The sequence below is a fragment of the Callorhinchus milii genome, unplaced genomic scaffold, assembly GCF_018977255.1.
Source record: "Callorhinchus milii isolate IMCB2004 unplaced genomic scaffold, IMCB_Cmil_1.0 Scaffold4, whole genome shotgun sequence".
Classification (NCBI taxonomy): domain Eukaryota; kingdom Metazoa; phylum Chordata; class Chondrichthyes; order Chimaeriformes; family Callorhinchidae; genus Callorhinchus; species Callorhinchus milii.
The window spans coordinates 79,309,051-79,324,511 of record NW_024704745.1 but is presented as its reverse complement, the minus strand read 5'-3'; the positions used below and the strand labels follow the sequence as shown (position 1 = coordinate 79,324,511).

Here is a 15,461-nt window from a genome sequence, read left to right as displayed (position 1 = left end):
GATTATTTTCAATTTTATAATTGGCCATTCAACCCCATGGTGTGACTTTGCCTGTTGGAGAGGTAGGAGGGAGCGAGGCCGTGAATGGCCTTGTAGGTGAGGATGAGGATCTTGAATCGATCCTCTGGGGGATGGGGAGCCAGTGGAGGCGAGCGAGGGTGGGAGTGATGTGGTCCCGAAGCCTGGTGCGGGACAGTACAGTACAGTATCAGTGGTGGAAGCAGAGAGAGCGAGTAACAATCAGTAAATTATTCACGGGAGTGAAGCGCACAGGGAGACATTAGGGCTGGAGGAGAGGGACAGAGGGAGGGATGAGCCATGAAGGGATTCAAAGGTCAGATTTAAAGCTTCAACTGTTTGCAATGACCTCTGCCACCTTCTCTGCCTTTGTATAAAAATCTTTTGTCTTCTAACAGAAACACCTCAAGACACCAGATATTGTCATCGGAGCAGACACTGTTGTGGTGAGCGAAACGAGTAGACTTTAATTCACCTCAGTTTTAGTTCTTTTCTCCGCTCAAATTATTTGTATGATTGCTGTATGCCTTCCTAGTATACTGTGTCATGTTTCTTGTCAGAAGTTGTAATACTGTGTATAGCTGGTTTAACCATCCAACTTTCTTTCTCTCTGTCTGACTGATTGACTGTCTACCTATCTAAGTATCTAACTGTCTATCCAACGCTCTGCCTAACTAACTAACAAACAAATTACATCTTCATCATCAACAACAACTTGCACTTATACAGTGCTTATAATTGAACAGGAAAGTAAGGACTGAACTAACTACAGATGGCCAAAAGTGCGTTCAAAGAAGTAGGCCTTTAGATGGACCTTGAAGGAGGTGTGGGAAGGGGCGAGTAGACAATGTAAGGAAACTTTGAATTTATTATTCGATTAATGATGAAATAATGCACGCAATTTGGATGTTAAACAATTCTTTCCTTTATTACCTGTTTATTTGCTTTGCCCCAAAATGGCTACTGGATTTACCCACAAAATACAATCTAATAGAATGGCGGAACAGGTTCGAGGGAGCCTCATGGAGCCTGAAAAGAATACCCTCCTTTTCGACCGAGCCTCCAGCCATCCTCCTGCCTCTCTGCCCTCCCTCATCCCAACCTGCACCCCCACCTGCCCCACACTTGGGTCCTGACCCCCTACTGTTCAGCGCCTTGGGATATCCTCCCGACCTAAAAGGTGCTTTACAAATAATAATGTAATAATAATAATCCTTGCATTTGTTATATAGTGCTTTATCACGTCGTCAAGACATCTCAAAGCCCTTCACAGAATATATTGTAAAGTGGATTGACTGTATATTTTGTGGCCGAAACTCGGCAGCCAATTGCGCACAGCAGCGTCCCACAAACAGTCGTTGATTGAGTGACCGAATTATTATTTGTATTGTGTATTGTGGTTTCAGTGCCTTGAGAGTTCAGATGGGGATTTAAGCCCAGAACCTCCCAATAGTGGTTGGTAAAAGGAACCAAGTGTGCCATGTATGGCGTGTCCAGTCTTAAAGATAATTTCAGTAATTTCTGCTCTGCTTCCAAGTCTCATCGGAATATCGTAGAAAACTGTCCCAGGCATGAATTAAATAAAACTGTTCTCCCTGTCTTTGTAAAAGCCCACAAAGAACAGATTCAGCAAATGGGCACCAATTGACAAGAGGAAGATCTGTCCAGTGTGGGTGTGACCTGAGAGGATGAGGCTGATCTCCGGCCTGGTTTGAAGGGCACGTTTTGCAGCTAACGTCTGGTGAGCTAACAGCACGTTAGCATCCGCGGGACTGCAGCTGTCCAGAGGTTTCTCCAGGTCCATCATGCAGCATCTCAGCTTCGATGTCATCGACCCCAGCCAAGCAGAACTGATCCCTGCGGTCCCCTGGGCTGGAGATGCTGACGTGTTCATTGTGCAGCGGCCGGATACCGAAGGACCGCAGCTGCTTGAACCAGTTGTTATACTAATCCTTGCATTTGATATAGCGCTTTTCACGTCTTCAAGATGTCCCAAAGCGCTTCACAGAATATACTGTAAAGTGAATTGACTGTATATTTGTGGGCGAACGTGGCAGCCAATTGCGCACAGCAATGTCCCACAAACAGTCATGGATTGAAAATGACCAATTTATTATTGTTTTTTGGAGGGATTATTATGTGTGGAGTAAGGAAACTTGCCCAAGGTTTCGCCCTCTGCCTGGAATTGAACCCAGGTGTTTCGCTTGCAAGGCGAGTGCTCTAACCACTGAGCTACAGGACTCCAGAGAACTCCATAATGTGACATGGCTGCTGGAATAGTCATGGTTACCTGTTACAAAGTATGTCCCCGCTCTGGGCTTCAGATCCCTCAGTGGCTCAGTGACTGTTTGCAGGTTGACTATCTGAGAGTCAGTCAGGTCACCAACAATCACAGTGATATCTGGGTTAGGCCATTAACCATCCTCACAACCATTTCCAGCTCGGTCTTTTCGACTGCAAGGCCCCACTGAATATCAGACAGGAAAATCAGACACCTTCAGGTTGTTGAAAGACCGGGTCAACTTGTGAATAGGGATTTCCTCCCATTCGATCAGGGGAGGCTGCAAAGCATTGAGCAGCCTGAAGACGGTGCAGCCCACAGTGAACATGAGGGCAAGGGAAAGTTTGGCAAGGTGTTGGTAATGTTGTTGTTGTTGAGGGGCTGAATGGCCTACTGCTGTTCCTATGTTCCTTTACCTGGAGTCCTGTAGCTCAGTGGTTAGAGCACTCGCTTTGCAAGTGAGAGACCTGAGTTCAATTCCAGGCAGAGGGCCAAACCTTGGGCAAGTTTCCTTACTCCACACAGAGCCTAATAATAATCCCTCCAAAACAAAACAATAATAAATTGGTCATTTTCAATCTACGACTGTTTGTGGGACATTGCTGTGCGCAATTGGCTGCCGCGTTCGCCCACAAATATACAGTCAATTCACTTTACAGTCTATTCTGTGAAGCGCTTTGGGACGTCCTCCCGACGTGAAAAGCGCTATATCAAATGCAAGGATTATTACCAGTCAAAAGCTCCATTTAGAACGTAAACTGCTGCCATCAGACACAATAGTATTAGTCACCACGTTTCAGAGAATAAAGTATTGATCGGTTACCCATCGCTAGGAGAGCAGCAGGCAGCTGGTAGTTGGTCAGAGCTGCATCTCACTGACACTCAATTATAACCCCAAAATTTGAATCAGATTTACCTACGCGTTAACGGCGTTCCTACCACAAAAGTGCTCCCGAGCTTCAGATAACAAGTGGGTGTAACACAGATTCGTGTTCCAGTTTGGTTCCTTGTACAATAACAGAATAACAAGTGATATGTAGTCACCAAATGTCCTTCAGTACTTTCACGCAGTTAACATTCTATTTTAACTCTTTCCTTATGAAAGGGGTTATAAGATGGAGTTCCAGAGGGTGAGGGCTGAAAGCCCAACCTGTTAATGATGTGTGTGTGCACCAGACGAATTTAAGTAATTAAATAAATCTTTCAGTAATTCTGTCTTAACGTCTTGATCAGCACTGAACAGTGGCAGAGTTGGACACTGAGGAAGGGAGAAGGGAGAGGAGGAGGTGACATTAGTGGTGTCGTACAGGTAGATCTTAGAGTGGGATTTCAAGTCTCTTTAAGAGGGCAGAAAAAAAGGCCTCACCTATCCATGTATCCTGATAGCAGTGCCCTACCAGCCCCGGCATCATCCTACTGAACCTACACTGTACTCTTAAGAACATAAGAAGTTGCTGAGTGAAAGAAGACCAAGGTCCATCTATTTCGCCTTCCACCATCCTGGCAGTCGCTTGACATAATAATAATAATAATCCTTGCATTTGATATAGCGCTTTTCACGTCGGGAGGACGTCCCAAAGCGCTTCACAGAACACACTGTAAAGTGAATTGACTGTATATTTGTGGGCGAACGCGGCAGCCAATTACGCACAGCAATGTCCCACAAACAGTAGATTGAAAATGCCCAATTTATGATTGTTTTTGGTTTTGGAGGGATTATTATTAGGCTCTGTGTGGAGTAAGGAAACTTGCCCAAGGTTTCGCCCTCTGCCTGGAATTGAACTCAGGTCTCTCACTTGCAAAGCGAGTGCTCTAACCACTGAGCTACAGGACTCCAAAATGACATGTCACATCCCAAATTATATCCTGAGATATTGTTCTTGAAACAAAGAACATTTTCTGCTTCCACCGTCTGTCTCCCTCGGGAGCTTGTTTCATAAGTTTCTATCGCTGTTATGTACTTTTCATAGTGTGGAAACCAGAATTGAACACAGTACTCAAAACCAAGCGTTTGCATGAATTCAGAATCACCTCCTCACTTTCTTACTCTAATCCCCTGTTTATGAAGCAAATTGGGAGAAAATGTAAAAAAATATAAAATATAAAAAGTTACAATTCCTCTGAATGGAAATCACTGTTCAGCAAAGGTTCTTTATGTGTTTTCTACCTTCATTCAAACACAGGAGAGCATCAGACCTCACAGGAAAAAACACTGATGCATAAACACAGAGTACGGGACCACAGACCTGCGGTGAAATTCTCAGTGTAAGTTACTTTCGCTTTTGCTGCCTCTGGGTCAGGAGTTATTGAGAGTAACTGCACTTTACACAATAACGTTTATATTTTTATTTTAAGATGCACAAAATACTTCATCTGGAAACAACTATATTAACTTTATTGGGTAAACTGCGGTAAACATGGCTCCTTCCTCTTGTCTTTATTGATCGTGTGTGAGAGAGCCAACCAGTAGAGAGCGAGTGGTTGGAGACCCTGCTCTAGGTGTCAACAAGGTGTGTGACACGAATAGAAACCCGTCAACATGTTTATCAGTATCCAAATCAGGCTGTGAGTTCCGCATATGTACGCCACTCACATTGAGAGATTTTCAGCACAGAGGAGACCGTTTGGCAAATCAAGTCCGCGCTGTAACCTCTGTGATGATCCTGTGCAGACGGTTCATTCCGTTCCAGCCGTTCCTCTGAGCCCAACAACGGGATCTTTAACATTCACCTGAACAGTCAGATGGGACTTCATTTAATTGTCAGCCAAAGGGATGTACATTCGATAATGCAGCACTGAATTGGTGCGTCAGCTGAGGATGTATAAATTCAACATCTCTAATGTGGGGCTATAACCCACAATCTTCTGACTTGAAAGCGAGAGTGCTCCCAACTGAGCCACGCTGGCACACACATTGTTTTCGTCTCTTTTCCAATAGCTTGATGCGATCTTTAACACCCAACTGAGATCGGAGAAAATAATAATAATAATCCTTGCATTTGATACAGTGCCGTATCACATCATTGAGACGTCTCAAAGCGCTTCACAGGATATACTGTAAAGTGAATTGACTGTATATTTTGTGGGCGAAACGCGACAGCCAATTGCGCACAGCAACACCCCACAAACCCCACGTGGCTTGAGTGACCACATTTTTTAAAAAATTTTTTTTGAAAGGATTATTACCCCTGGAAAAGCAACTTGAATTAATGAGGATGTGAAATCTTTTCCTCTGTGTGGCTGAGGTTTTTACTTCCTGTTACAATCAATTCTCTTGCAGCAATCTGAACAATCAGCTACAAGTAGAAAAGATTTTTATTGCACAATGATTTTGTAACATTGAGCGTTATTTCTCTCTCTTTCTCTTACTCTCTCTCTCACTCTCTCTCCACATATTTGTGTGTCTTTTCTTTATTTCTGTGCCAAGCAAGATTTTTTTGGGGTCAGCCAGGTGTCTGACACACACACACACACATTAACTGCTCAAGGCTCCGCGAGCCCATCAAACCCTCGCCCAGCTACACTGGCTCCCTATCCCCCAGCGGAACAATTTCAGGATCCTCGTCTTAATCTTTAACTCACTCCATGGACTTGTACCAATCTAACTTTGTGCCTTTATCACACCCGACCAACCTGTCCGCTCCCTCCGTCCAGTCGCACTCGGCTGCTTCATGTCCCCGCCCCACCTGCTCCGTCATCAGCAGTGGGATTTTCAGCAAATCTGCCCCCGCTCTCTGGAACTCCATCCAGGAGCCCCTTGGACTTGTCTTCTCCCGCCCCTCCTTCAAGGTCCACTTCAAGACCTTCCTCTTTCACCATGCTTTCAGCCATCATTTTCCCTCCTCCCAATACACTTGGCTCACCTCTTCCCCCACTTCACACTCCCCGGCCTCCATCCTCAACTCGGGGACCAACTCTGGTCTGTTCTCCTGATGTGAAAGGTGCTGCATAAATGTAAGTTTGTATTGTATTGTATTGTGAGCCATCATTATGTTTAAGAGGATCCAAAGACTGAGAGTTTCACATCTGTATTGTCAATTGCACACAGAAATTTCTCCGTATCTGGAATGGAATATGATCTCATACAAAGGAGGGTCTTGGCATTGAGCTCAAACGTGAGGAGGTTAGTGAGGGTGTTAGTGAGAAGGTTAGTGAGAAGTTTAGCCTACTGACCAAGCTAGTATTACAAATATCTGTTCCTCCTTTGTATGAGCTCATGTGGAGTCCTGTAGCTAGTGCTTAGAGCACTCGCTTTGCAAGTGAGAGACTTGGGTTCAATTCCAGGCAGAGGGCGAAAACTTGGACAAGTTTCCTTACTCCACACAGAGCCTAATAATAATCCCTCCAAAACAAAACCATAATAAATTGGTCATTTTCAATCCACACTGTTTGTGGGACATTGCTGTGCGCAATTGGCTGCCGCGTTTCGCCCACAAATATACAGTTAGTTCACTTTACAGCATATTCTGTGAAGCGCTTTGAGACGTTGAGAAGACGTGAATTGCGCTATATCAAATGCAAGGATTATTATTATTATGTGTAGCTCTGCCTCTGTGTGTGTCTCTCTCTCTTTCTACCTCTGTAATGGTGAGTGTTTGTATATGTGTGTCTCTGTGTCTCTGTCCCTCTCTCCCTCCCCCTAATCTGTATTTACCACACTTGCCCAGTTGGGTTCAGCTGTTAAACCTATGACCTGGATTCCTGGCTGAACACACCTTTGTTTGGGGAATATTGAACCTCTATTTCCCAATCACTGGGTGGGTTGGGGCCGAGGGTGGGGATTGCATTGGAGGCCGTACTTTGGGCCTCACGAAACAATCTCAACAACAACTTGCATTCATACAGTGCCCTTCACACTGGACAGCGACCTCAGGCTACCGAGTTGCACATTGAGTCACTTTAGTTTTCTTCAATAGGAGCTGTCGTGCACTCAGCCGCTATCCAGATCTGTTCCTTGTAACCGAGCCACTGCTGTTGGAGGAAGGAGGAGAGGGGAAGAGNAAAAAGATGACATGCATGTTTTATCAGGCTGACGTGACTTAAGTTGCTTTGTGGTTTAAGGCTTAAGGTCAGTGATTCAGAGCAGAATGGGAAAGAAGCATTTCTTCACATAGAGGAGACCACGGAAGGGAGGTTCCACAAGAAGCAGAGGGTGAGATCAAATGGAGCCACGGACCTTCTTCATAGAACCTCTCTTATGGCCGTCAGACAAGATGACTCTTTGGGGCATTTCAGTGAAATACATGCTCAGTGCACATGTGACTAGTGAGAGGATTAAACTCCGACAGTTACCCCAATACACACCCTCTGAATCCCAAAGCCTTGGCTCTCGCCAACCTGCACCTAATACGCTCCGGAATTAGATAAGCAGCAATCGTCTCTCTGGGGAGGAAGAGAGTGCGCGTTTCATTCCAATCCACGGAAATGTCCAGGTGAAGGTCGTCAAGAAGTTGGAGAGAGCTTCACAGCATTTTATTGTAAAGTGCCATCGCTGTGTATTTGTTGGCGACGACGGCAGCCAATATCACACAAACAGCTATGAAGTGAGTAATCAATTTTATTTGGAGAATGTTGGCCAGGACACCAAGAGAAACTCTCTTCTCTTTCCAAGGTCCTGGAACGAGTTGTGGCCTCCCAGCTGCGCTCTTTCCTCTCCACCCATTCATTATTCGAACCCCTTCAGTCGGGTTTCCGTGCTGCCCATAGCACAGAAACTGCCCTGGTCAAGGTCACCAATGACATCCTGACCATCTGTGACCAGGGCTCCCTCTGCCTCCTCGTCCTCCTCGACCTATTGGTAGCATTCGATACGGTCGACCACGATATCCTCCTCCACCGCTTGTCCTCCCACCTCAACCTTCAAGGCCCTGTCCTTGAATGGTTTAGGTCGTACCTTTCCCACCGTCTTCACTTTGTTTCCACGAATGGCTTCTCCTCCACCCCCCGCACTGTCTCGTGCGGTGTCCCTCAGGGCTCTGTCCTCGGTCCCCTCCTCTTCACCCTCTATATGCTCCCCCTGTGGTGACATCATCCGCAGACATGGGGTTAACTTCCACATGTATGCGGATGACACCCAACTCTACCTTTCCTCCTCTACCCTCAACTCCACGACCACCGATGTCCTGACAGCTGTCTGTCCGACATCGAGTCCTGGACGAGAGACAACTTTCTTCAGGTCAACGTGCGCAAAACTGAGGCCCTCCTGATTGGCTCATGTCAGCGCCTCCGCACCTCAGGTGCTGACAGCATCAGCATCCAAGGCCGCACTCTCCACCTCTCAAAGCCATCAGGAACCTTGGGGTTCTGTTCGACCCTGAGCTGTCCTTTCTCCCCCATATCCGCGCCCCAACCGGCACCGCCTTCCATCACCTCCGGAATGTCGCCAGACTACGGCACTACGTCACCCCTCACGCGGCTGAAACTCTGGTCCACACCTTCATCACCTCAAGGCTGGACTATGGAAACTCTCTCCTCGCCGACCTTCCCTCTCACGTCCCTCCACACTGCAGGTCATTCAGAACTCTGCAGCTCGTGTACTGTCCCACACCAGGCTTCGGGACCACATCACTCCCACCCTCGCTCGCCTCCACTGGCTCCCCATCCCCCAGAGGATCGAATTCAAGATCTTCATCCTCACCTACAAGGCCATTCACGGCCTCGCTCCCTCCCACCTCTCCGACCTACTATCTCCCTACTTACCTGCCCGTACCCTCCGTTCCTCTGGCTCCGGTCTGCTCCACATCCCCCGCCCCAACAGTCCTACCATCGGTGGCCGGGCCTTCAGCCTCTCAGCCCCGAGGCTCTGGAACTCTATCCTCCAGTGCCTTCGCCGCCTCCTCCCTTTCCTCCTTCAAGGCCGGTCTCAAGACCTTTCTCTTTGACCTTCAGCCTTCAGCTCCCCTCTCGACTCTCTTCCCCCTCCTCACTCCCTCCCTTCCCTCCCCTCACGCTGACCATTTCCCCCCTGCTCGGGTCTTGACCCAACTGTAAAGCGCCTTGGGACGTCCTCCCGACGTGAAAGGCGCTCTATAAATGGAATCTTGTTGTTGTTGTTTTCGAGAAGCTTCGCGGGATCTTTAAACTCCAACTGAACAACAACAAATTACATTGGTAAAGTGCCTTTCACGTCGGGAGGATGTCCCCAAGGCGTTGGACAGTCAGGGATTTGGATCCGAGCTGCAGGGTTGGATAAGGGCAGGGAGGGTGAGAATAGGAGGATTCTGACCATACAGCCCACCCCAAGCTCTGGCTTCGAGCATCAGCTCAAAGTCCAGAAATGGGGCTTGAAATGTAAAATATGAATGAGCAATTCAATCACGTAGTAACAGTTATTTGCGAACAAGAGTTTTGGATGGGGGGGAGATGGGTTCACAGAGCTCAGCGCAGGAGAGGACACGAGCTGCAGTTCTATCTCTGAATAATCTGAGGCTTGAGGAGGGAGAAGCTGGGACGCCCGGTGAGCAGGGAGTGAGTATTGCCAAGCCTGCATGTAATGAAAGCAACAGTAACAGTACCAATGCTGATTCACTATCCATGTTTAGCATTCTCAGTTCCCTGATTGTTATTTTCTGTTTCCTGTTCTGTGGTCTGACATTGCTGTGTGTGAACAACAAACTAATAGGTAAAGGCCACTCCCGCCTGTACCTCAGACACTGTGGGTTCAAACCCACAGATTGGAAGTTGACCTCATTATCTAGAATGTAGACTTGCTCACATCTGCCCCCTGAACCAGACCACCTTTCTTCATCTAAGTCACACTGCCCGTCTCACCCCAAACACTTCCAGCCCATGTGCACAGCTTCTCCAGCTCTCCGTGTCAGACCTTTGCTGCCTCCTCTGATTACACAGTTCCTCAGCCAACTTTGTGTGATCTGCAAATTTAGCGGGTGGGGTGTTGGGGATGGGAGGTCCTGGAACAGGCCAGTGTCTGCCAAGCGGAGGAAGAGGTTGGTAAAGTTTTAGGTCGCAGAGGGAGGGAGCATAGCAAGACTGTGGAGGGTTTAAAGGCGAAGACGACGATTGTGAACTCGATTCTCTGGGGATGGGGAACCATTCATCAGCAGTGTCCGGGAGTCCTGCGGATTTTCATTGGGAAGCACGTCACCTTGGAGTGTTCTCAATGGCAGGGAGACTCCAAGTTCTCGCCGCCAACACCCTCCATGCACACACACACACATACACATATTAATTTCGTGACAAACCCACCTGAAAGTCACCGTTGTATTTTCCAAACAACTCTGGGAACTTTCTCTGGGGATCGGGAACTGGTACGAGCATTTTCTTTATCACCCTGGGGCCAATTAAATGGTCAGAAAGGTCAATTAAAATCAACTTCATCTAAAAAAAACCCGAATGATCAACAAATTGGATCAACAGAACTTCTTTCCTCTTCTATGTCACCAGGTTGCAACAGATGATCAGATAAAGAAAGCTCTTCATCCGTTTGGAGCCCTCTGAGGTTGAGATGGATGTAAAGGGCACAACCTTGCCATCATTATACTGCAGCCCTGTTCTTCTCCACCCTCTGTTTGTGTGCTGGTCTCTCTCGGTAGTCTGGTTCCTGAGTCAGGTGGATCAGCAGTACTCCAGAGCACTGCTGAGGGCAGCACAGCCCAGCCGGGCTGATCAGCAGGACTTGGAAGGGCAGATCGGTCACTGGAGATAGAGATGGGGAAGGTGGTCGTAGCTGGATAAGCAGCGGGAAGCTTGCCAGAATGTGTTCTCAATGGCAATCTAAGCAGACTTATCTGGTTAATCTCCAGCAATTGCCCCATCCCTCCAATGCACTTACGCGCCACACATTGCATTAAATGTCAACCTAGACTGTATGGGACTTGAACCTGTAACTTTCTGATTCAGGCGAGAGCGCTACCCCTGAGCCAGCCTGACATTCATATCTACACTTAGACCCTGTTTACTTGCCTCCGCTTTATGTGTCACCCCACAATATCAAGACTATTTAAAAATGCAAGAAAATCACACAAGTATATATCAGAAAATTACCTTTTCAACAAACATATAATGACAAGCACACTCAGGTTTAGAACCACCACAAGTAATATGAGCATCGGGGAACTGGAAAAGCTTCCTGAGTGTTCTGCTTCTGAAAACACAGAGAATATTGCTGACACATCAAAAATATTCACAACTCGGCCAATGCTCATCTTAACCAACAGATAATATTCAAATAATATTAATCCTTGTGTTAGCTATACCGTCTTATCACATCATTGAGACACGAACAACTTGCATTTATACAGCGCCCTTCATATGGGTAGTGTCTGGAGCACTGAACAGTGGTGGAGCTTGACCATGAGCCAAGGAGGAGATGACTGTACACACAATCGAAGAGGAAGGTCCTTAATCTGAAGGAATGGTCCAGCAGAGCAATTGAGACAGAAAGTTCCATGATCTTGAGGGTAATGGCTGGAAGCACAGCCTCTGATGGTGGAGCAGAGGGAACGAGAGACATGCAGGAGGTCTCTCAAAGTGCTTCACAGGATTTAACTGTGAAGTGTAGTGACTGTGTGTTTATAGTGCGGAAATACTCCGTGTATCTGACACGTTGCTTGCTCAGTTCAGGGGCTGACTGTGTATACCTTCCCACTCGCTCCAAATCACCTGAGCCTGTGGGGTACCATTCAGCGCCTTGTGTCTGTTTCTCTCCACCCTCAACTCTCCTTTAAGCCTTTGGCCCTGACCGAGTGCTCCAGCCTTCACTCTCCAGATGTTTTCCAATGTTCAGCCCATTGGCCTCTACATCCTCCCCTTATTACAGGATTTACTGGAAAATGTTTTTTGTCTGTGTATTGTGTGGGCAGTCAGTTACACACAGCAATTTCCTACAAAAGTCACGGTATGAATGATTCTGTTTTATTGGGGGGAGTTGTAGGCCGGAACACCAGGAGAGAGAAACTTCCTTCTCTTTTCAAAGCCATGTCTCCATGGCTTGGCACTGTTCCCCATGTAATCATACAGATTACTCCTTTGGCTCCTTTCCACACTGCCCACCAGTTCTGACCCACCGTGTGCGAGTGAGCCTTCAGCCACTTAGCCTCTCTCTCTGGAACTCGCTCTCGAAATCCCTCTACCTCACACCTTCCCTCTCTGCTTTATCATCCCAAGGATCTAGGGAACGAGATAGTTATCCAAGAAGGAGTAAACTACAAGTATACAAAGGAAAAGGGAGGTAAATGGGTCTGAAAGGATTGTTCATTTCATACAGTTCCCTTGTCGTTTCTCCTTACCCCTTATCACAGGAACTTCCCAAGTATTTATCCAGCATTGCTCTGAGGTGGAAACTACAGTCAATTTGGGCCCAGGTGGAATTTCTAAACTCCTACATCTCATAGCCATGAGCCAAGCCAAGAAACCTATAAGATCATCAAAGGGCATAATAGAGTAGATAGTGGGAGATTGTTTCCCCGGTTGGAGAAACTAAAACCAGGGGTCACAACCTTAAAACTAGAGGCAGCCCTTTCACACTGAGTTGAGGAAGAACTTCTTCACTCAAAGGGCAGTGAATGTATGGAACTCACTACTCACTTAGGGAGTCCTGTAGCTCAGTGGTTAGAGCACTCGCTTTGCAAGTGAGAGACCTGAGTTCAATTCCAGGCAGAGGGTGAAACCTTGGGCAAGTTTCCTTACTCCACACAGAGCCTAATAATAATCCCTCCAAAACCAAAAACATAATAAATTGGTCATTTCAATCCACGACTGTTTGTGGGACATTGCTGTGCGCAATTGGCTGCCGCGTTCTCCCACAAATATACAGTCAATTCACTTTACAGTGTGTTCTGTGAAGCGCTTTGGGACGTCCTCCCGACGTGAAAAGCGCTATATCAAATGCAAGGATTATTACCCCAAAGGGCTGTTGACACTCAGTCCTTGAATATATTCAGGACTGAGATAGATTTCTTATTGCAAAAGGAATTAAGGGATATGGAGATAAGGCAGCGTCAGGTTATTAGCTGGAGTTAGATTAGAAGATCAGCCATGACTGAATGGTGGGGCAGAGGCTCGAAGGGCCGAATAGCCAACTCCTGCTCCAACATGTTATGTTATATGTGTTATGTGAACCTGATCTTGTACTGAGCAGTTGGATGTATTTTTAGTGTTATGTTTATTATAGCAGCAACAACAACACATTTGCATTGATACAGCGCCTTCATGTCGAGGAGATGTCCCAAGGCGCTGAAATTAAAGCTTCAACAACTCTTACCAATAAACACTTCATTGCTCCAGTCACTCCAGAATTGAGAGACACCACAAAACTTTAAGTTGAGGCTGACTTTCACTGAATAGCGCTTTGACGGGATGTAGACCAGAAGTTTGTAATCTGTTCTTTCGTTGACAGAAATATTCTAGAAAATGAATAAAGAGATAATGAGCAAGATAAAAATTAAAATTAAATCAACTGCCATCCGTACCAGGACTATCTACATCAATGATTTGAACTCAGACATAGGAGGTTTGGTATCGAAATTCACAGATTGGTTTGGGGGCTGAGTGGGGATAGTAAATAATGAGGATGGGCACAAAGAAAGAAACCAGCTCTAATCTGTGCACTTTCCTGATTGCTGTATCCACTTATTCCTGGTAACATCCTAATAAATCTACACTACTTTTTCCAGTGTTACTGTATCCTTGCTGTAATATGATGTTCTAATAATAATAATCCTTGCATTTGATATAGCGCTTTTCACGTCTTCTCGACATCTCAAAGCGCTTCACAGAATAGACTGTAAAGTGAATTGACTGTATATTTGTGGGCAAAACCCAGCAGCCAATTGCGCAGAGCAGCGTCCCACAAATAGTTATGGATTGAAGTGACCAATTTTTTTTCTTCAGGGATTATTATCAGGCGTGTGGAATAAGGAAACTTGCCCAAGGTTTCACCCTGCCAGGATTCGAATCCAGGTCTCTCGCTTGCCAGGCAGGTGCTCTGACCATTGAGCTACAGGACTCCACTTTAAATGAGGAAGTTGTTCTTTTCCCAGTGGCTAATTTATGGCAGTAATTTAAAAAGCAGCTCAATAGTCAGAGGACTATAAGACTAAATTAAATTTTAAAATTACATTTTATTTTAAAAAAGCGATTCACCAATTGACTAATAACTGTGGGCCTAATTATGACGAGGTAAACAGAGGTGTGTGGAGTAAGGAAACTTGCCCAAAGGCTCGCTCTGACCAGGAATCAAACCCAAGTCCTCTCGCTTGCGAGGCGAATGCTCTAACCATTGCGTTACAGGATTTCACAGCTGCCCCACTCAGCCCCAACCCCTGTGGAACGCCATTTCCTACATTTTGCCGGTCTGAGAAGCTGTCCTTCACTCCTACTCTTTGTTTTGTGTTCGTAGCCAACTTTTAATCCATTCTGCTGACTTTCCAAGACTCTATAAGCTTAATTCTAGACCCTTGTGACACCTGACCAAAGGCCCCTCTGCCCAAACACTTTATCCATGTTACCTTTTCAGCGTTGTTGGTCCAATCTTTGACATTCAGTAAATAAGCAAAGCATCTCGGGTTGGTAATTGAGGTATTGTCAGATATGTCCCACTTCACAGTGTGATTCACGACTTGAACGTTTACAGGTGGGTTGAACTTCTCTGAGAATGAAGAATACAAAGAGCAATGCTATGTGAGTGGGAATGCTCAGGGCAGATCAGAGCAGAACACAGAGAGAACAAATACAGTATAATATAATACTCCTTACAGTTGGATAGACTGTACAGTTTGTTGGCAAATTTACAGCCAATAAGCGCATGCAAAGTCCCACAAACAGCCATGAGGTGAATAACCAATTTTATTTTGGGGATTGAAGGCCAGGGAGAAACTCCCTTTTCTTTTCAGATAGCGCTGCAGGACCTTTAGCATCACCTGAACAGGCAGAATGGGTGTTGGTTTAATGTCTCATCCGAAGAATGGCACATCTGACAAGCGCTCTGGGGCTCTACCCTGTGTGAGGGGCACTACATAAATGCAGGTGGTTGTTGATGACAATACACCCACTACCACTGTGTTTGATGTCAGCCCAGACGGTGAATACAGAGTCCGGACATGGGGCTTGAACCCACAACCTTCTGCCTCAGAGGTGAAGGTGCTACCGATTGAGCCAGGCTGCACTTATCTGGGTAATTGTTAAATCATCTCAAAGCCCTTCA

At 46.3% G+C, this 15,461-nt stretch overlaps 1 long non-coding RNA gene and 1 pseudogene across 1 annotated transcript; both read right to left on the bottom strand.

The window, feature by feature from the left end:
• Positions 1–1,420: 1,420 nt before the first annotated feature.
• LOC103177220 lies at positions 1,421–5,025 on the bottom strand (annotated as a pseudogene).
• A 1,863-nt stretch (positions 5,026–6,888) lies between these two features.
• On the bottom strand, positions 6,889–13,571 carry LOC121848886. The gene is made up of 4 exons (XR_006085013.1): positions 13,521–13,571; positions 11,303–11,402; positions 10,505–10,589; positions 6,889–7,270 (listed from the first exon to the last, which is right to left on the bottom strand). It is a non-coding gene; the product is annotated as an uncharacterized LOC121848886 (long non-coding RNA).
• Positions 13,572–15,461: the final 1,890 nt, after the last annotated feature.